The sequence below is a fragment of the Hyperolius riggenbachi genome, chromosome 2 (genome assembly GCF_040937935.1).
Source record: "Hyperolius riggenbachi isolate aHypRig1 chromosome 2, aHypRig1.pri, whole genome shotgun sequence".
NCBI classification, from domain to species: domain Eukaryota; kingdom Metazoa; phylum Chordata; class Amphibia; order Anura; family Hyperoliidae; genus Hyperolius; species Hyperolius riggenbachi.
In genome coordinates, this window is record NC_090647.1 from 187,102,161 (window position 1) to 187,125,317 (window position 23,157).

General features: G+C 44.9%; 1 protein-coding gene across 2 annotated transcripts in view; it reads right to left on the minus strand.

Annotated features, from left to right (window-relative positions):
• SPRY2 (sprouty RTK signaling antagonist 2) overlaps window positions 1-8,126 on the minus strand; it is a 33,270-nt gene extending 25,144 nt beyond the window's left edge. The window contains exons 1-4 of one of the 2 annotated variants that reach the window (XM_068267908.1): window positions 7,588-8,126; window positions 5,131-5,232; window positions 4,980-5,043; window positions 257-352 (exon numbers count right to left, since the gene is read on the minus strand). The gene's annotated coding sequence lies outside the window, so the exon portion shown is untranslated. The remainder of the gene's footprint in view (window positions 1-256; window positions 353-4,979; window positions 5,044-5,130; window positions 5,233-7,587) is intronic. The other variant, XM_068267910.1, reaches the window with a different exon arrangement.
• Window positions 8,127-23,157: the final 15,031 nt, after the last annotated feature.

Below are 23,157 nucleotides of genomic sequence, written 5' to 3' on the forward strand. Positions count from 1 at the left end.
CAGGACAGTCAGTGACATGATTATGTGATATGTGCTGCAGAAGATGCCAGTTCTATATAAATACATAATAATAATAATAATAATGTAGGGACATTGGGCTAGGACTATGATAGGATTAAATTGTGAGCTTCTCAGGGGACAGTCAGTGGCATGAATATGTACTCTGTAAAGTAGGATAAAAGGGGAAAGAGGCCCCCCAGAGAAGATCAAATGCATTAAAAACAAATAAAATGAAAAAAAAAGTGTGATGACTTACCTCAATGAAGACAAATTCACGTAATCATAGAATTGTATTGCACTGGCAACACGTTTCGTGGGTGCATACCTACTTCCTCAGGCCAAATAGCAGTGCCTGCAATCATCAAACAAGGCGCTTAATATCACAGCACTGACAGCATATCAGAAACATAATTATACCTATAACAAATACTACAGACAACATTTTATAATGAGAATCAAAAAATAAATAATTTACAGCATTCAAACAAATGTATGCATATAGAATTTGATTTCAACTATCAGAGGCAACTATCAGTGCCAGAGCAGTTACATGCAATTTAAAGCGGAACTGTAGATACAGCTTAAACAAACAGTTTCACTTACCTGGGGCTTCTGCAGCCGTCCTGTCCCATGCTGGTCCTCGACGAGCCTCCGTTCTCCCGCCGCCAGCTACTTTCGGTCTCGCCGTCGGGCCACTGCGCAGCTCTGGCCACGCATTTCCTTTCTTCACATTCCAGGCTGCAATAGCACTATTGCAGAGGGGAACACAAAGAAAAGATAAGCGTGGCAGGGCTGCGCTGGCCTCGACTTACAAGTTGAGGAATGGAGCAGCGTCAGGAGAAAGGAGGCTCGTGGAGGCCCGGCGCGGGACAGGATGGCTGCTGGGGTCTTGCAGAAGCCCCAGGTAAGTGAAACAGTGTGTTTAAACTGTATTTACAGTTCCACTTTAAGGTTATAATATAATCGATCTGCATATTTTATATACTTCTGGTACTGTGACATACTGCACCATTTGGGCTCTTGTTGTCTCTGTGTTTTCTTTTTGCAGGGTGCAATTTTTATTATCCCTACTTTTTGTCCTACTCTGTCAAGTGCTGCAGAAGATGTCAGTGCTGTACAAATACATAATAATATTGAAGGGACATTAGACTATGTCTATGACAGGATTATACTGTGAGCTACTCTGGGGACAGTCAGTGACATGAATATGTACTCTGTAAATGCTGTATAAGATGTCTGTGCTATATAAATACATAATAATACTAATATGGTAGGACATTAGACTTGACTATGGTAGAGATTAGACTGCGAGTACCTCTGAGGACAGTCAGTGACATGAATATGCTGCGGAAGATGTCAGTGCCATATAAATACATAATTATATTTTGGTAAGAGACTGATTATGGCAGCCTACAGAGTGTGGTAAGTCCTTATGTAAACTGGTGGGAGTACCATTATCTTATGTACATTTTTTGAGTTCAGGTTTTTCATAAGGTTACATAACAATAAGGAAGAGGTTGAGGTTAGGCCATAGGCAATAAAAATGGCACAAGACGCTGTGCTTGGTTGAAGCTGAAGAACACATCTGTAAGAGCTAATTCATGAAACTTGCCCAGGGGTCACCATAACTACAGGAGACAGTTATTCAAAGGGAACCTAAAGCGAAAGGGAAATAGAGGCTGCCATATTTATTCCCTTTTAAACAATGCACATTGCCTGGCTGTCTGGACGATCCTCTGCCTTGTATAATCTTATGCTGGACATACACGGGTCGATGCGGCGGCCCGCCGCATCCCCGCCGGCGCTCTTTATCAGCCGCTAGATTCCCCGCTATTGTCCTCCGGCGGGGATCGAGCAGGAAATCTATCAGGCAGGTCATCGGACCTGCCGGATATTATCAATCGAGCCATCAGGCTCAATTGATAAGGCTGCACAACTCCCGTGTATGCCCAGCATTAGCTATACTCATTATTATTGTTATTATTTATATATTAGTATTTATATAGGGCCGACATCTTCCGCAGCACTGTACATATGGTCTTGTGGTCTTGTCACTAACTGTCCCTTAAAGGGGCTCACAATCTAGTCCCTACCATAGTCATATGTCTATGTATGTATTGTGTAGTGCGTGTATATTTTAGTCTAGGGCCAATTAGGGGGAAGCCAATTAACTTCTGTATGTTTTTGGGATGTGGAAAGGAACCGAAATACCCGGAGTAAACCCACACAGACACGGGTAGAACATACAAACTCCTTGCAGATAATGACCTGGCTGGGATTCAAACCGGGGACCCAGCAATGTGTTCACCCATGCAGATAAAAACTGACAGCACTGACGCACTGCAGCATTTTACTAATACTAATAATACATTGTGCATGTTTTAACAGACACAGATGGTGTGTAAAACACATACAAAAAAACACACACAGAAAACTGATAGGCAAGTGTGCTCCCAGACTTCAGCTTCTTATTAGCTGCTGCACACTGAATAGAGACTGTCTTCAAATCTTTGTCTTCTAAACTTTGGATGATTCCTTATCAGTGGCTGAGCAGATGCAGTCATTAGAACAATTGTGCAGAATGCTTTTTCTCTCCGCAGCCTAATGCTCGTACACACTGGCGACTATGGTCGTTTGAAACAGCTAATTAACGATCGTTCCGCCGACAATCGGGGAAAAAAACTTTACCCAACGATCATTAACACGAACGACAAAAGAACGACATCGGGAAGATGGAAATATCCGACCTGACGGATCGTATCTACCGACAATCGTTACAAAACTAGTGTGTACAGACTTCGGCCGAGAACGATCGTTACAAGGGCCAATGCGCCTGCATGGAATTCTGCCCAGCTTCAGTACTTCCTTTGTAGCGCGGAGGTAAAGATTGTTACATTGCTCATTTCAATTAAACTTTGTTTTCAAGTTAACAATCATATATTTGTATCTATTGTAACTCCATGTTAGTGTGTTTTATTTAATTTTATAGAAATATGTACGCAACATTTCCTTATGATCGTTCTTTTCTGTGAGAACGATTGCTAAAATGTGTATGATGATCGTTGCATCCCATCGTTGCATTCCTATCGTTGCCGTATCGTTCGTCTTTCAATTATCGTTCCTAGTGAACGATCGTTATCGCAAGTGTGTACGTAGCATTAGTTTGCAGTCTCTCAGGACAGGGAACATAACTTTTTTTTCCTAGACTGCCAGAAAACAGGGCAATGTAGTTATGCCAGAACCCTCTCAGCACAATCTATATGTTCACTCTGCATGCCGGGGCGGTTCCTATAGTAGAATCTCATTTTGGAGTCAAACAAAATCTCGGTATATGTTCGAGCTTATTTGGTAACTGTTCTTTAGTGGGGCTGACAGTCTAATGAAACTAGTACCCCAGTTGTCTATGGAAATTGTATTTATTTATTGAGGGTAGGGGGAAGCATTTAGACTACTTTTACACTGGGGCGTTAAGTTCCCAGTCAGGATCCCAGTCAGGATAACAATAAAGAAGGAAAAAATAAATTGCATACTCTACATACAAAATATGCTTCACTGCAACTCTTAATGCATTATGTGGTAATGCATTGCATGCATTGTGTTATGCCAACAGATTCAGTTCCACCACACACGTCAATGTTAATGCACCATTACAAAATAATTGCATTGTGTTAAATTCGCTGCCAGTTAAATAAAAAGTTACCTTCTGCAAAGTTCCCTTGCACAGCCCCTGCACATTCTGGTTCCTCTTGTACCCAGAGTTTGCATGTTAGTCAAATTTATAACTTGTCACTGCTATTAGTATGTTATCAGGTAGAAACCCAAATACAGGGATCTAGTCGTTTTTTTTCCAATAAAATGTAATGCCTTGTATACAACTTGCAATTTCCTGTCAGATTTCAGGTCTTATCGATAATTTCCAACAGGTCTGATCTGACTTCCGATAGTTCTTATGATCGATTTTCCGATCACTTCTGTACAAAATCAATCAGAAAAATAAAATCAGATCGGTCCTGATGGAAATTATCGATTCAACAGGAAATCTGGTGAGAAAATTGCATGGTATAATTGCACCATAAATCCACTAAATTCACAATGTTTGAGCGATCATTTTGTAACAGGTCAGCCAACAGGCAAATAAATAAACACAATTACTATTGAAAAGCTTTATGGACTAGTTCGTTACCAGTTGGCACCACTGCATGGCAGGTGTTTGTAATCAGCTGGAGGCATCTGTGGGTGGTGGCGTTGGACACAAACAATGCTGTTCCCAATATAGTAACACCAGAGCGGATGGTAATCACTGGCCATAGGTTACATGCAATGGTTTTCATGTCAATATTTCTTATTGAGCATGACAAGTGTATCCAAATGATGCAGCACGCAATCTTAGCAAGTTTTGATTGAAAAATAACCAACAATTAAATAAGCTGAAAACGTAGTCAATAGGTTGTGGGAGACCAGTTCAGTCTCCCATTTCCTAGGCCTGGGGCCCACTACAAGGGTGCTTTCAGGAGAATTTTTGAATCACTGGCAATTCCAAAACTATTACGTTAGTGGAAGTAGTGATTGCGGTTATCTGAAATAACAGTTGCAGTGCCTGCAGCATTTCTGGAGCAAATGCAGGATCACTGCAAAATCGCAAAAAGGCAATTTTGGAGCGATTCTACTACCAAACCTATCCCAAATCTCAATCGCTGTACAAATCGCTTGCATTACATTCAAAATCCCTTCAAAAATGCTGGAAATTGCTCTGAAAAATGCTGCAAAAATCGCTACCAAAAGTGCTTTCATAACAAGACTTCACAGTGCTGGCCATAAGGGGTTAATCTCTAAGCAGCGAGGAAGAGGTGGGTGGGACAGCTTTATGCTGAGAGTTGAGGCTACTTTCTAGCTGTGGAAGATAAATGATTGAAAGTTACAGTATGTACATAGCTTTACGCAGTAGCGCCTGGGTCGAGAAGATACTGAAGTGCACTTACCCAGGCTTTAGTAACCGACAGAAGACTCCATTAAGCAATGACTTCTTTCTTCTTGTAGGTTTGCCTAGATGGGTAGGGGTAAAACATTCCCACATTCAGTACTTAGCACTGTTTTTATATTGTTCACCATGAACATAAGACAACACAATACCTGCTCTAAAAGGAACATGGCATCTGCCATGGTTGGCTTCCAGGAAGTCAGTGTAGTTGGCGGTCACACCTATGATGTGTATTTACATCCTGTTTTTTCACTCTGCCATTATATAAACACAGGTGTATTGTTTCATGAGCGTTTTTTTTATGAGAAGTGGTTATAAAATGTGATGGTGTACGTGTTATATATATAACAACACGTTTTCACAGGAATTTACATTGTGTGTCAACAGTGTAATGACATCGGAGACACAGGAAAATTAAGTCTTCGGTCAGAGTGACGTATAGCATGATAAAAACCCTTGTCTAGCCAAAATATTTACTACCTAATGGCCTCCCCACAGATTAGCAAGAATAGTGTATGTTTATATATAGAAAAGATTATCTTAAAGCTCAGTTTTGAAGAGCGTGGAGGGATATTCAAAAATATTGAATACGTTTTCCTATTGCTCTCTGTGTTCCCACCTGTACCATGGAGCTTTGTGCCTTTATCATGAAAACTGGTAGTCCTGGGCATTGCAAATGAAGGACACCAATACAAAGTAGTCAGGGAGTCTACATCTTGCCCACTCTACAAAAAGTGTTTTATTTGTTGCTATCTTTATCCCTACTTCCTCTCTGGACAGGAAGTGGTTGTAATTTTTATAGATGGGGCACAGGATATCAATAACAATCCAAAACAAGTTTTAAACTCTTGCGCCATTGCCTAAAGATACAATATTTTTCTGAAATTGGGCTTTAAGATACATGTACACTGCAGTAGTTACTTAACTGCCACTGCTCTTTCTTATGGTGCATACACACGGGTTACAACTGTCGCTGCAACTGCGTGGCACGCGCGTGTTGCGGCGACAGGTCACCCCTGTGTGTGACGCACGCGCCCCGAACCATCGCTAGTCGGAGCTGTCGCCGGGCGAATGACTTGGTCAATCACCGGCAACAGCTGTCGCCGCAACTGTCGCTAGTCCCGCGTGTGTATGCGGACTAACGACAGGAGACCTACGCGAGTGAATGGAGCATCCGGCCGGGGGATGCTCCATTCACAGACAGCTTCCGCCGCGTCTCTGCCTTTCTGGCGAGACGTGTGGACAGCTGTTGCCGGCAGGGAGCTATCACTCCCTGGCAGTGTTGCCAACTCATCCCTTTAATTACTGACACATCTAAGTTATACAGGTTCTGGGGCTATTTGCACATAATCAGTGCCTTAACTGCATCTCCCTAGCCACAAAACCTGTATAATTCATATGTGTCAGTAATTAAAGGGATGAGTTGGCAACACTGCTCCCTGGTCGCTTGTATACATGCAACGGGGGACAATTGTGCCCCGTGTGTATGTAGCTTTAGCCATTTCTTGGCAGAGTCCTGGAAAGCCTGTTGTCCAAATAACATCTTCCTCTCCATATCACTTTTAAAACAATCCATTATACCCAACAGGAGGGGTTGTTAAGCAGCAACCATGCCCACTTCTCACACCCTGATTCAGAGGGCTAATGGCCACACCTCCTATCCCAGAAGGCAGTGCTCATTTCACTTTTTGTTACTTCAGTGCTCAGTGGGGATCAAATGATTGGTGCTGTTTACATCTAAAGTGAGGCATTTAGGGTCTTTTTTCACACTCCTCCACTATTAGCAGGAGGAAGAGAAGGCCATCACATTGATAAATATTGTGGGCATAGTTTATTACAATCTATTGGAAACTTAGCAGTTCAAGAGGGTGCCGTCCACCCAATCACATTAGCTGAATTTTCCTATGAGGCTTCCAGATAGGTCCCCTAATGTAGACTAGTGCAGATACCTATACGTAACGCAATTTTTACTGCTGCATGCGATCCATTCCCGCCCATGCAATTTAGATGGCAGTTTACTGATTAATCGTGACTAGTGCAGATACCTATACGTAACGCAATTTTTACTGCTGCATGCGATCCATTCCCGCCCATGCAATTTAGATGGCAGTTTACTGATTAATCGTGATAAAGTGCTAGCATGTGCCTACCAGTGCACAGGAGTATCTAGCAGGCGGCGAATATTCTTCCCTCAGCCTTCTGAGTGGCTCATTTACATTATGCAATGCAGAGCCATGTGCTCAGCGTGGCTCTGCATTGCATGTGGGGGGTGTGGGGGGGGGGGGGGTTGGAGGGGGATTGACCCTGCGCTGCAATTCAGTGGTGAATAGCAGTGCGTGTAAGGAAATATCACACTATACAGTGTATGCACTCTCTGATGCGATCGTGTTTCAATAAGCGCACATATAGAAACAATTAGAGATTGCGAGATGGGAGTTACTTCTCGATAAAAGTAGTTGCATGCAGCAAAAAAGGCTGTTTGAAAAGGATATCATTGCTCTCTATGGCAGCCCACTACATTCACAATGACAGCGATTTTAAAGCGATTTGGCAATCTAGAAAGTAGAGATCACACTGATCACAACTGTATAACAATAATCACTTATTACCAATAACGATGGCAGTAGTGGTGATCATAGGAAACCAGCAAACCCTTATAAAAAGTAACAATCGTTTAAACGGATCGCCACTTTTATAAATAGGACTGTGTAAAAAAGTTCTATTATTTCTACACAGATGCAAAATCAAAACAAAAAAACAATAAAAACCAAAAGTACTTTGCTGGTCATGTGCAGGGCACACAACACAGATACACAAGTAGGCCGATTTTGAAATGATCACAAAAAAGGGATGAGGTCAGTTTGGTCAGATGATGATGCCATGGAAATCCCTCCGTACTGAACTTTTTTCTCCGAGATTTCTGCTTCTGTGACTGCGACAGCTTCAGTGTCCAAGTATTATTATAGCCCATAGCCTGCTCTTTGCCTGCACACAATAAAACAAAGGCGCCCAGCAGAAAACACAGGAAATGGTGTGAAGTTTAATATGCGCCCTCCCTTCCTCCCCCACACACTGCAAAGTGTCAATAGAGCCAGCCGGATGCAGCACATCCAGGCAGTCAGGCTCGGGTTGGCCGCTAGGGGGAGCACAGCCTTGTTATTGATTCCATGCCTGATGTGGGCATGTAGGGAATGCTGTGCTCGCTCAGTGAGATCTATTAGCATGGGGAGAGAAAGCGCCAGTCTCCGCCCCCCAGCCCTTTCGGAAATGCTGCAAGAGATACTTCCTATGTCTGCTGACTCTTTCACTGCCGGAAGAAGCTTGGTCTCTGACCCTTTTTCCTTGTGCATATGAATGGAATGCAATATTGTGATAATAGTATTCAGCCAGACCTGCTTCCTTGTGTACACCTTTGATTCAGGAGCAGTCTGCCAAGTGCTGTTTATCGTAGGGATCTGTGAACTTTTTTTGTCTGTACTGATTGTACTTTGTAGGCAACACTTACCTTTCTTTTGTTTTTACATTCCTATAAAGCTCAGCACACAAAGGTAAACGGAAGCCCAGTTCTGCAAATGATTGCTTATTCCCTGAGGGCTGGTTCACACTTTGGCGGTCCTCATCGCGCGATCAGCAAAGCGCTGTAGTTAATCTATCCCTATGGGATCATCCTCATTGCAGCGTTTGCGATTTGCATTAATCGCAAATGGGCTGCATGCAGCGCTTTGGGGACAATTGCAATGTGATTCTTGTTCTGTTGAATGGGAATCACAAGGCAAATCACAACACAAAATCACGGTGGCGATTGCGATTTGTGTTCATAGTGTGAACTAGCCCTGATTAAAATTCTATTGCTGTGTAGTAATCTGCGCATAACATTAAAGCAGAGGATCTCAGTCAAATTTAAAATGGACCCAATCTCTTGCACAGGACAGAAGGAAAACAGAGAGAAATTCACCTGTATGTATTTAGAGACGAGTCTGTCTAATTTCCCTTCATCTGTGTCTTCTCACAAGTTGTAATTTGATTCCTCAGCTGTGTCAGCTGACTGCCATGGCAAAAAGGCTAATTGGAAACTACAGGATGTTAACATGTATGCTTCCATGACAGCGGGAAGTAGACACTGCAGATTTATTGCAGGATTTGAATCAGTTGTAACAAATAAATGTTTTTCTTTAAAGGTAATTATGCTGTTGCATATCTTTTCGAGCAGAGAGGAAGTTCTGAGTTCAGGTTCACTTTAAGCAGAATTATTATGATTATTGATGAGGATCAAACCACTGTGCTGCTGGCATTGTACTGTTTGCACAAATCTATGCTACTAAACTGTCTTTCTCCCCATTGCATCAGATTATACAGATTATACAGTAGAATCCCTTTTGTAGTGAACACCAAAGGACCAGGCAAAGTAGTTTACTATATCATAAATTAACTTTGTCAGAAATTGCCATTCTCGAGCACGTAAAGTACACCCCAGTACTGTATCTTAATTCAGTCAAAAATTGGGAGTCAATTTTTATTTTCAATGCTTCAGCAAGCAGGGACAGCATCTAAACTAGTGATCAACATGCAGGGATTTGCATGCAGTAATCACGCAACAGCGCGCACAGGAAGCATAGTTCTCTCCAGTTAGAGCGGAACTGTAGATATAAAATAAACACATTGTTTCACTTACCTGGGGCTTCCCCAAGCCCCCAGCAGCCGTCCTATCCCGCGCCGCTCCTCAACGAGCCTCTGTTCGCCCGCCGCCAGCTACTTTTGGTTTTGCCGCCTGGCCACTGTGCCTGCGTGGCTCTGGCCACGCGTATCCTTTCTTTGCGTTTCCCGCTATTGCAGAGGGGAACGCGAAGAAAGGATATGCTTGGCCAGAGCCGCGCTGGCCTCGACTTACAAGTCGAGGTACGGGACCGAGCAGCGGCGGGGAACGGAGACTCGTTGAGGAGTGGCGCGGACCAGGACAACTGCTGGGGGCTTGGGGAAGCCCCAGGTAAGTGAAACACAGTGTTTATTTTATATCTACAGTTCCGCTTTAACCACTTGAGGACCACAGTCTTTCTACCCCTTAAGGACCGGCCACTTTTTTTCCATTCAGACCACTGCAGCTTTCACGGTTTATTGCTCGCTCATACAACCTACCACCTAAATGAATTTTGGCTCCTTTTCTTCTCACTAATAAAGCTTTCTTTTGGTGCTATTTGATTGCTCCTGCGATTTTTACTTTTTATTATATTCATCAAAAAAGACATGAATTTTGGCAAAAAAATGATTTTTTTTAACTTTCTGTGCTGACATTTTTCAAATAAAGTAAAATTTCTGTATACATGCAGCGCGAAAAATGTGGACAAACATGTTTTGGATAAAAAAAAACCCATTCAGTGTATATTTATTGGTTTGGGTAAAAGTTATAGCGTTTACAAACTATGGTGCAAAAAGTGAATTTTCCCATTTTCAAGCATCTATGACTTTTCTGACCCCCTGTCAGGTTTCATGAGGGGCTAGAATTCCAGGATAGTATAAATACCCCCCAAATGACCCCATTTTGGAAAGAAGACATCCCAAAGTATTCACTGAGAGGCATAGTGAGTTCATAGAAGATATTATTTTTTGTCACAAGTAAGCGGAAAATGACACTTTGTGACAAACAAAAAAAAAAAAAAAAGTTTCCATTTCTTCTAACTTGCAACAAAAAAAAAATGAAATCTACCACGGACTCACCATGCCCCTCTCTGAATACCTTGAAGGGTCTACTTTCCAAAATGGGGTCATTTGTGGGGTGTGTTTACTGTCCTGACATTTTGGGGGGTGCTAAATTGTAAGCACCCCTGTAAAGCTTAAAGGTGCTCATTGGACTTTGGGCCCCTTAGCGCAGTTAGGCTGCAAAAAAGTGCCACACATGTGGTATTGCCGTACTCAGGAGAAGTAGTATAATGTGTTTTGGGGTGTATTTTTACACATACCCATGCTGGGTGGGAGAAATATCTCTGTAAATGACAATTTGTTAATTTTTTTTACACACAATTGTCCATTTACAGAGATCTTTCTCCCACTCAGCATGGGTATGTGTAAAAATACACCCCAAAACACATTATACTACTTCTCCTGAGTATGGCGATACCACATGTGTGGCACTTTTTTGCACCCTAACTGCGCTAAAGGGCCCAAAGTCCAATGAGTATCTTTAGGATTTCACAGGTCATTTTGCGGAATTTGATTTCCAGACTACTCCTCACGGTTTAGGGCCCCTAAAATGCCAGGGCAGTATAGGAACCCCACAAATGACCCCATTTTAGAAAGAAGACACCCCAAGGTATTCCGTTAGGAGTATGGTGAGTTCATAGAAGATTTTATTTTTTGTCACAAGTTAGTGGAAAATGACACTTTGTGAAAAAAACAATAAAAATCAATTTTCCGCTAACTTTTGACAAAAAATAAAATCTTCTATGAACTTACCATACTCCTAACGGAATACCTTGGGGTGTCTTCTTTCTAAAATGGGGTCATTTGTGGGGTTCCTATACTGCCCTGGCATTTTAGGGGCCCTAAACCGTGAGGAGTAGTCTGGAAATCAAATTCCGCAAAATGACCTGTGAAATCCTAAAGATACTCATTGGACTTTGGGCCCTTTAGCGCAGTTAGGGTGCAAAAAAGTGCCACACATGTGGTATCGCCGTACTCGGGAGAAGTAGTACAATGTGTTTTGGGGTGTATTTTTACACATACCCATGCTGGGTGGGAGAAATAACTCTGTAAATGGACAATTGTGTGTAAAAAAATCAAAAAAGATTGTCATTTACAGAGGTATTTCTCCCACCCAGCATGGGTATGTGTAAAAATACACCCCAAAACACATTGTACTACTTCTCCCGAGTACGGCGATACCACATGTGTGGCACTTTTTTGCACCCTAACTGCGCTAAGGGGCCCAGAGTCCAATGAGTACCTTTAGGCTTTACAGGGGTGCTCAAAATGTAGCACCCCGCCCACTTGCCAGGACAGTTAACAAACCCCACAAATGACCCCATTTTGGAAAGAATACATGCTAAGGTATTCCATGAGGGCCATGGTGAGTTCATAGAAATTTTTTTTTTTTGTCACAAGTTAGCGGAAAATGACATTTTGTGAAAAAAAAAAAAAAAAACACAAAACCACAATTTCTGCTAACTTGTGACAAAAAATAAAACATTCTATGAACTCACCATGCACCTCACGGAATACTTTGGGGTGTCCTCTTTCCAAAATGGCATCATTCGTGGGGTCTGTCCTGGCATTTTAGGGTCTCTGCAATCATTACATGTATGGCCAGTATTAGGAGTTTCTGCTATACTCCTTATATTGGGCATAAGGGTAATGCACTGTGGGCTGAAAGGAAAAATGAACGTCAAACAATCAATCAATGTGGATGAAAAAATATCTGCCAAAAAATTTTGAAAAAAAAAAAAAAAAAAAAAAGAGGAGGAAGGCGTCTGCCAGGACATAGGAGCTGCCGCCCCAAAAATCCAAACCCACCAGCTCGTATGCCCTGGCAAACCTGATTTATCCATTCACACCGATCGATGTGGATGAACAAATCATTGCCAGAGTTCTTTTTTGATACAAAGTGTTTGCCAAAGCATATGAATCCCCAACACCACTCCTCGGCCCATATGCCTCGGCAAACGTATCTTTTTGACTGCGGAGGAGAAATCTCGTCCTGCAGCGCTGCATGCACCGACTTGTGTGTAAGCTGACAGACGCGCAATGTTCTGTCAGGATGCACCATCAGTGCTGCAGCTGATTGGTCGGTCTGGATAGAAAAAAAGAGAGAAGAAAAAAAGGCAAAACAATACAAAAAGGAGGGGAAGGCGTCTGCCAGGACATAGGAGCTGCCGCCCCAAAAATCCAAACCCACCAGCTCGTATGCCCTGGCAAACCTGATTTATCCATTCACACCGATCGATGTGGATGAACAAATCATTGCCAGAGTTCTTTTTTGATACAAAGTGTTTGCCAAAGCATATGAATCCCCAACACCACTCCTCGGCCCATATGCCTCGGCAAACGTATCTTTTTGACTGCGGAGGAGAAATCTCGTCCTGCAGCGCTGCATGCACCGACTTGTGTGTAAGCTGACAGACGCGCAATGTTCTGTCAGGATGCACCATCAGTGCTGCAGCTGATTGGTCGGTCTGGATAGAAAAAAAGAGAGAAGAAAAAAAGACAAAACAATACAAAAAGGAGGGGAAGGCGTCTGCCAGGACATAGGAGCTGCCGCCCCAAAAATCCAAACCCACCAGCTCGTATGCCCTGGCAAACCTGATTTATCCATTCACACCGATCGATGTGGATGAACAAATCATTGCCAGAGTTCTTTTTTGATACAAAGTGTTTGCCAAAGCATATGAATCCCCAACACCACTCCTCGGCCCATATGCCTCGGCAAACGTATCTTTTTGACTGCGGAGGAGAAATCTCGTCCTGCAGCGCTGCATGCACCGACTTGTGTGTAAGCTGACAGACGCGCAACGTTCTGTCAGGATGCACCATCAGTACTGCAGCTGGTTAGTCATTCGCTCGGTCCACCTGGAAGGTTATTGGATGGAAAAAGAGAAAAAAACCCCCAAAAAACAAGCAAGCAGCAAAGCAATTACTTCATTAACATTATTAACCTTTGAACTTTTTTAATAAAAAACTTAACATTGCAAACCAAACATTAACTTCTTTGCTTACCCGTTTTTTGTTTTTTTTTAACTTACCTCCCGAGGACAAACCTCTCCTCCCCCATGGAACAATGTGCGAAGTGCAAATTGCACAGAGTTGTGGCGAAATACATTACGCAATTTGTCCCAAGTGAAAGGAGAGGTTTCTGGCAGCCCTGTGTATTAGGGTCTCTGGAAACCCGATGTTTGGTTTCACACTGCATATTGACATATCCGGTGGGTCGAGCCCGCCGCACCGTATCGTCCAAAACAGACCTTCAGGCAATACCACAAGAGTAGCATTCGGCCTAGTAATGAACTGCGTCGCCATAGACTAACATGACTTCCGCGCCGATCGATATTGCCACAGAAGCCACGCAGTAACGTAGGCCTGCACTAGCGTTAAGTCAAGCACTTCCGGCGTAGGGGGGGACCGCAAAGTGTGACTTTTGCTAGGCATTTTGCCCTAACGCATCGCAGCAGTGTGAAATAGCACTGAGAGACCCTTGTGTGCCTACCGCTGTGTGTGGAGTTCCCTACTCTCTAATAGTGTACCTGCTCGTGGTACCTCTCAAAACACTCCCCTAGGCATAGGCCAGGCTGGTCAGGACAGGTGGGACAATAAACAGTGGTGTCACGCCTTATTCCAGCCCTGCTGCAGACACGACAGCGTTTTCTTCGGATTCGTTGACCTGGGGTAGTCGGAATTGGATAGGCGTAATGCCTTCCATGCAGCCGGCTAGTTGCATCTTGGGGTTGGGCCACGGCACCTCCTGGATACAGGAGTTCCATCACGATCTGTTTATTAAATTGAATAAACGAGCCAGTTCTCCCAGCCTTACTGTAGAGAACAAAGCTGTTGTAAATTGCCAATTGAATGAGGTAAAAAGACACTTTTTTATACCAGCGTCTTGTTTTTCGGGCAACTAAATAGGGCGCTAACCTCTGGTCATTGAAGTCCACCCCTCCCATGTTAGTATTATACTCGTGGACGACAAGGGGTTTTTCAATGACCTTAGTTCGCCGTTGAATTTCAACTATCGTGTCTGCGTGAATGGTGGACAGGAAGTAAACCTCCCTCTTGTCCTTCCATTTCACCGCGAGCAGGTCGTCAGCACACAAGGCGGCCCTCTGCCCCCGTTGAAGTCTGGTGGTAATGAGCCGTTGGGGGAAGCCCCGGCGACTAGGCCGCACGGTGCCACAGCATCGGATTTTTTCTATTTTTAAGTGCTGAAAGAGGGCCACACTTGTGTAATAATTGTCCACAAAAAGATGGTACCCCTTCTGGAACAAGGGTGACACCAAGTCCCACACAACCTTTCCACTGCTCCCCAGGTAGTCAGGGCATCCGACCGGCTCCAATTTTGAGTCTTTTCCCTCATAGACCCTAAAATAAGATGTATAGCCTGTGGCCCTTTCACAGAGCTTATACAGTTTCACCCCATACCGGGCGCGCTTGTTTGGGATGTACTGTTTGATGCGAAGGCGCCCGGTAAAGCGTATGAGGGACTCGTCTACGCAGATGTCCTGGTCAGGGGTATAAGCATCTGCAAATCTGGATGACAGGTGGTCTATGAGGGGTCGAATTTTGTGGAGCCGGTCAAAAGCAGGGTGGTCACTTCGATGACAGGTTTCGTTGTCATTGAAGTGCAGGAAGAGCAGGATGTTCTCAAATCGTGTCCTGGACATGGCAGCAGAGTACAGGGGAACATGATGTGCTGGGTCCGTAGACCAATAAGACCGCAACACATTCTGCTTTACTAGTCCCGTGTGAAGGAGAAGGCCCAAAAAAATTTTCATTTCGGAAACTTGGACTGGTTTCCACCGAAAAGGCTGGGCAAGGTACTTTTCCGGATTGGCGGTTATATATTGTGTGGCCTTACGGTTGGTCTCTGCCACAATTAAGTCCAAGAGATCCTGGGTGAAGAACAGATAGAAAAAGTCTAGGGCCGATCCTAGATTATCTGTCTCCACCTGGACTCCAGACTGGGCGGTGAAAGGGGGAAGTACGGGTGCGGCGGAATCAGGGGATTGCCAATTTGGGTTTGCCAGCACCTCTGGTAAATTAGGGGTAGTACGGGCCCGTCTTCTTGGTGGCTGCGACTGGGATCTTACTGCACGTGCCACCGAACCAGTTTCAACTTCCATGCTGGTGCTCGCCACTTCACCAGGGTCTACGGAAGTACTGGTGCTAGGTCCAGGAGATGTTGTGCTGCTGGTGCCTGCCCCACCATGAAATCTCAGACCAGCACGAACACCACTCTGCTGCCCTTGAGGCTGATCCTGCGCCACCTGCAGTCCAACAACATGGGGTGTGGTACGCCTGGCTTTAGCCGGGACCTCAACCTCGTCATCACTATCGGTCAGTGAGCCACTGCTCAATTCAGGTTCAAACTCTGACCCGGAAGATTCGTCGAATGAGGCGTCCCAATCGTCCTCATCCGACTGGGCCATGTACCTGAGAACCTCATCATCGGAATACCCCTTTCTTGCCATGGTGGGCTGCTAAATTTAGGGGGTATTCCTCTGAGACTACGCAGAAAAAAGAGCACCTACCTAGCAAAAGGGAGTATTTGAGAGGTAGAAAGCTGTGCTCACTGAGTTTTGATAAAAAAAATAAATCCAAACTGAGGTTTACAGTGCCACAGCTATTGTACAGTGTTTTTTGCAGTGATCAGAAAAAAAATTCTGTCACTGCGGTGGGGCGGGCTGAACGCAAGTGCAGGCGAACGATCAGGCCTGATCGGGCAAACACTGCGGTTTTTTTTGTGGATCCTAGTGACCCTAATAGATCTGACTGCGATCAGTAATGATCACTTACAGATACTATATAGTACCAATGTTGATTAGCGACAGTGATGACGCTAATTAGTGACTGTGGTGCAGTGGGCTGAGCACTAACTGACACTTACAAAGGGGCCTAGCTAACTGGCCTAACTGCTAACACTAGTGATACTAAAAAAGTGACAGTTTTCACTGTTTTTAGATCACTTGGATAGTGACAGGGGGGTGGTGGCGAGTGGGGAATCGGAGGCAATCAGAAACAATCACAGGACAATCAAAGGCAATCACAGGGCAATCGCAGGCCAATCACAGGGCACTAAATTCCCGGGACAATCAAAGTCAATCACAGGGCAATCAAACCAATCACGACACAATCAAAGCCGATCACAGGCCAATCAAAGCAAATCACAGGCCAATCACAGGCCAATCACAGGGCAATCAAACCAATCACGACACAATCAAAGCCGATCACAGGCCAATCACAGGGCAATCACAGGGCAATCACAGGGCAATAAAAGCCGATCACGGGACAATCAAAGCCGATCACGGGACAATCAAAGCCGATCACGGGACAATCAAAGACGATCACAGGCCAATCAAAGGGCAATCACAGGGCAATCACGGGACAATCAAAAAAAATCACGGGACAATCAAATACAATTACAGCACAATAAAATTGAATGTCAGCACAATGAAATTGAATGTCAGCACAATCAAATACAATTGCAGCACAATCAAATACAATGCACTGGGAAGGTGATTGGGGGGGGGGGGGGGGGGGGCTGAGGGCGATCTAAGGGTGTGGGGGGTTGATTAGGTGCCCGCACGGGGCAGACTGGGTCCTGATCTGGTGGGTGGCAGACACAGGGGGTGACGATAGGAGATCAGTGAGGGATTACAGGGGAGAATAGATGTAAACAATGCACTGGGGAGGTTATCAGGAGGGGGGGGGGGGTCTGAGGGCAATCTGAGGGTCTGGGTGGGTGATCAGGTGCCCCCAAGGGACAGTTTAGGGTCTGCGCTGATGGGTGGTGGTGACAAGGGGTGATAGACAGGTGATAGATGGGTGATAGACAGGTGATCAGTGGGTAAGACAGCTATATAGCTGTATACAGCATACAGGGGGGTGGTCTGGGAGGGGGGTCTGGGGGGGATCTGAGGGTAGGGGGGGTGATCAGGGGACCCTAGGAGGCAGTTAGGGACCTAACCTAGGGGATAGCGTCCCTAGATAGTGACAGGGAGTGATTGATGGGTTTTTAGGTGGGTGGTGGGGTGCAGATGCTGGTGTGCTGGGGTGGTCAGGGGGGGTTCTGAGGGCTGGGGTGGGCGATCGGGTGGTCTGTGTGGGGCAAAGAGTGTTTGTGTGCACTTAGCTGCAAGGCTGCCGTCCTCTCTGATGGTCGCACGACGAGTGACCATCAGCGGAGGAGGCAGCCAGTATAATACACTTTGTTACAATAACAAAGTGTATTATACTCCTCTGATTGGCCGGATCGCCGCATTTGAAACCCGCCGGCGCTGCTAATTGGCCGGCGGGTTTCCGTGCAGAGTGGGCGGAGCCTATTGCCGGCGGCGATCGCGTCATTGATGACGCGATCGCCGCACAGCCACCGCTGATGCCGCCCCCGCCGATGGGCGTATTGCGGTCGTTTGGGCCCGGTCTTTGCCGCCGCCCATCGGCTGGGGGCGGTCCTCAAGTGGTTAATGCAGGCACAGTACTAATAATGTGCTCCTCTGTCCACATTTCTGTACAGCCTGGTTGATACTGTAGCATTGCAGCCATGCACAAGCAAGCAACAGATGATAGGCAATTCCCTTAGTAAACAGGTAGCTGCTTGCACAGGGAGCTTAGGTCTCACGAATAGTTGCACCAACCGGTGCTTTTGAGATAATACACGCAAAGTAGCTTGCAGATAGTGAGCAGACTACAGGTGACTGCCAGCCTGACCACTGAGCACAGCTCATGGGTCTCTAACTGACTTTCCGCAGTGCTATAACGAGATTGTACTTCTGAATAGAAATGTAGGTACAAATCACGGAATTTGCCCAGGAAAACTGTGTCGGCACCATTACACCCATAACATGTGAGGCCACCATTTCCTTCTATGCATTATGTGTGGTCACCCAACAGCGTACGTACAGTATATCTACGGCACCGGTGAGTTGGTCGCAGGGTGAGCAGAATGACTGATTACCCTGCTGCCGCTTAAATTCCTAGGTGGCGTTAAATACTATTTTCCCTCCAAATTGTAGCAACTCAGAGGGAAAAGTAATACAGGGCAATTGCCGGAACCCCAAATTACTCTTACACACCCTGTGCACCATAGAATTAGTGCTGTAGGCACTGAGCACCAAGTGCTGAAACTACCTACTTACCCATAACATGCTGCCATCATTACTCCCTGCCACTCACAACCTGCAACCCTCATAACATGTGGCCATTACTCCCCTCCCACCCATAACATGCTGCCATCATTACTCCCTTCCCCTCACAACCAGCAGCCCTCATAACATGTGGCCACTACTGCCCTCCCACCCGTAACATGCTGCCATCATTACTACCTTCCCCTCACAACCAGCAGCCCTCATAACATGTGGCCACTACTGCCCTCCCAACCATAATATGCTGCCGTCATTACTCCTTGCCCCTCACAACCTGCAACCCTCATAACGTGTGGCCACTACTGCCCTCCCACCCATAACATGCTGCCATCATTACTCCCTTCCCCTCACAACCAGCAGCCCTCATAACATGTGGCCACTACTGCCCTCCCACCTATAACATGCTGCCATCATTACTCCCTTTCCCTCACAACCTGCAGCCCTCATAACATGTGGCCACTACTGCCCTCCCACCCATAACATGCTGCCATCATTACTCCCTGCCCCTCACAACCTGCAACCCTCATAACGTGTGGCCATTACTCTCCTCCCACCCATAACATGCTGCCATCATTACTCCCTTCCCCTCACAACCAGCAGCCCTCATAACATGTGGCCACTACTGCCCTTCCACCTATAACATGCAGCCATCATTACTCCCTGCCCCTCACAACCTGCAGCCCTCATAACATGTGGCCACTACTGCCCTCCCACCCATAATATGCTGCCATCATTACTCCCTTCCCCTCACAACCAGCAGCCCTCATAACATGTGGCCACTACTCTCATTCCCCCCCCCCCCCATTAAGTAGAGCCATCATTACTCCCTGCCCCTCATAATATGGGACCACCATTTTCCCCAGGGCTGGGTCTAGACTTTTTGCTGCCTGAGGCAAACTTGTGAGGATGCCCAACTATGGCAGGGCGTAGATTTCAATCAGCCGCTGCTGATCTCATCTGCCGTTTCCGTTGCTCCTGCCGATCTTCCCGCCTTTTCCCCGCCGTCTCTCGCCGCAGCTCACTGGCTCTGCCTGTCTCTATGACGGCAGAGCCCTGTGAGCCGGTCAGGAGCCGATTTCTTTGGCTTCTGGCCCTGTCTTTCAATGTAAACATAAACAACTCCCATTGGCTTACATTGAAAGACAGGGTCAGGAGCCAATGAAAGCAGCTCCTGACCGGCTCACAGGTTCCCAACGTGCGGTGGTGACGGCGATTGCGGCAGGTATGTGCGGCGATTTGTCGTTATCCATCAGGATTACAGTTAATGTTCTCACATGACATGCTGCAGCTCAACTCAATAGCACACTGGCTATCTGTGAGTCTGTGACAAACAAACTGCTCACCCTCAGCCACTCCACTCCTCCTCAGGAAGGAACACACAGTACAAACATGCTGCCCCTGAAATCTCTGCGTCTGATGCAAATGTTTCACCTTGCTTCATGAGAGAACCGGCCCTGATTCTCCCCATCAATAACACATACAGCTATTATGCCCTTTGATTGAATCTGCTTATGTTCCATTCCCCTGCAATTTGCCAATTACAACCTTATGATCAGTTTCAGGAAAGAGTATCAGTCGATTGTCTCATCAGCATTTAATTTAAGGGGGAGTGGCAGGGGATGGTTAGCTACATTGTTTGTACAGAGAAGAATGAAGTTACTAGGGCAATGGTTTGCCCGATTTGCATAAGGCTCTTTTCACACTATGGGCTTGATTCACTAAACCGTGATAACTCATATCACGGCCGCAAATTCACGATTGTGCGCGAAAATTTGTGATTGTGAATGAAACCGCAAAAACGCTTGCAAAGCACGAAATTGTGCGCGAAAACGCTAGCGCAGCCGTGATATGATCGATTTTTCAGCTTACACAATGCAAAGTATAAGGTGTGAAAGTAGCCTCAAGATTTCTGTTGAAATTGGTTTGAGACTGAGTTGTGCATTGGTCACAATTTCCCAACTGATTTTCAGAAGGGGAGAAAGCAATCATTTGCAAAGTTTCTGTTGTTATGAAGATAAAGTATTGCGTGTTTACACTTTGTATGGCGTACATATGGATTTTAGCATGGTGGATTTATGCTGTTTGCGGAGTACAGCAGAATCCCTTTATAGTAAACTCCAAGGGACCTGGGAAAGTAGTTTACTATATGGGAATACAAAAAAGGACACCGAGAGCCTAATATAGTGTAGTATGTATAAACAAGGGTAATTGAAAGTAAGTAAACAATAATACTCAAACCAGGTCACCCTATAGGCAACCACTGTAAATGCAGGTGAGGACCTGTCCGCACTCAGGATTAAGATGTCGCTCTCTGCAGATCGGAAGATAAAGGGTAAAAAAAAACCTCCACCAATGGTGGACACAGGTATCAGAAAAGCAAACAGAGGCACCAACAGGATAGAAATATGCTAAATATACTCCCTAGAAAATGTTTTTAGCATATCTGTATCCTGTTGGCGCCTCTGTTTCCTTTTCTGCGACACTATATAAGAAGTTTACTATATCAGGATTGGTAATACATTGTATATTTATACAGGCACATTGTCTAGTACCTGGGGACTGAGTTTATGATAGCCAGCAGTTACTACATCAGAGTTAACTATAACAGGATTCTACTGTACTAGGTAATAAGGCAAGCAGTACTTTCATCATTTGGATGTGTAATGCTGGGCATACACGGCTCGATTTTGCCGATTGATTCCCCGCTCGATTCCGCAGGCGATTCTCTTCCGCTCATTTTTCTTATCTTCTTCCATTGTGTTCAATGCGGAATCGAGCAGGGAAACGATCGGGCGGGAGATCGGACATGTCAGACATTATCTATCGAGCCATCTAAATGGCTCAGAATCGAGCCGTGTATTCCCAGCAATTGTGCTTGTTATTGGTCTACTTATAATTTAGCAATAATGACATCGTATAAATTTGCCCTCCTGCACTATGCAGTGGTTTTAGGGTTGTTTGAAGAGGTGAAAAATGTAAAAAGGTGAAAATGTAAGCCTGCTATAAAATGGAGGATTCTATTCAAGATTGGCCTACTGACATTTAATCATTTAACTCATTTAATCACATAATCAGGTCCCTGGATATATGAAAGAAATGTTGCAGCTGCGTAGCAATCCCTGCAATCTCAGATCCACAAATTGTAATAATTTAGTCATACCCAGAGTCCACCTGAAAACTTTTGGTCACAGAGCCTTCTGTCATGCTGCTCCTACGTTATAGAACTCCTTACCTCAGCAGATTAGGACAGCTCTGTCTCTGGTTGTGTTTAAATCCAGTTGTAAACCCATCTGTTCAGTCAGGCATTTGCATAAATACAATTTATCTTCTGTGTGTGTACTTTATCCTACTATCAATTACTGAATCTGAACGAGCCTTAGTGCTTTGAGTCGTATGGGAGAAAAGCGCTATAGAAATGGTATTGTCATTGTTGTATTGTTAAATATGAACACAATAGGCACCTTATTTGTGGCTACAAGCACTATTAGGCACTGCTATTTGGCCAGAGGAAGTGGGTATGCACCCATGAAACGCGTTGCCAGTGCAATAACATTCTTTTAATACGTGAATTTGTCTTCATTGAGGTAAGCCACCTCACACTTTTTTATTTATTTATTTTTAATGCATTTTATCTTCTCTGGGCGCCTCTTTCCCCTGCATCCTGTGCCTTCACCCTCCTTTTGGAGGGGGATCAACCCTCTTTGACCAATTTAGGTAATTTGAGGTCATTTGAGGTTTGCTTTTTATCAAGAGTGCGACCATCACCAGCTCCGTCTGGTCACCCGAGTGGAGTCGGGGTTATACATCTCCACCTGCCCTTCTGCAATCCACCTTTGTGAGTATAATACATCCGCATATTTTACAGACTTCTGGTACTGCGACATACTGCACCATTTGGGCTCCTGTTATCTCTGTGTTTTCTTTATGCAGGGTGTAATTTTTATTATCCCTACTTTTTGTCCGACAATAGAGTTGATAATCACATTGCATTTTATAATTGTAGCCTAAGTGTCACATCTAACCTCTACGACGATCTGCTGTGACGCACCATTTCACAGGTTAGTGTCAGACATAGATGGGAGTTCATGTTAATGCATAAGTAGGTTTGGTTATTGTTAGGTTAATGCTAGGCATAGGCATGTTTTTTTAGTGTTAGATATAGGTGAACGGGGGGGGGGGGGGGGATCGGGTTAGTGTTAGGCGTATGTAGGGGGGTTAGTTTGAGATATAGGTCACTGAAGCTGATAGTAAAATATTGGTAATATTACATTACTAATAGCAGGTGCATTCCAGCCGCAGTGAAGCATACTCTTTATTAACAGTATGCTTCACTGTATATGT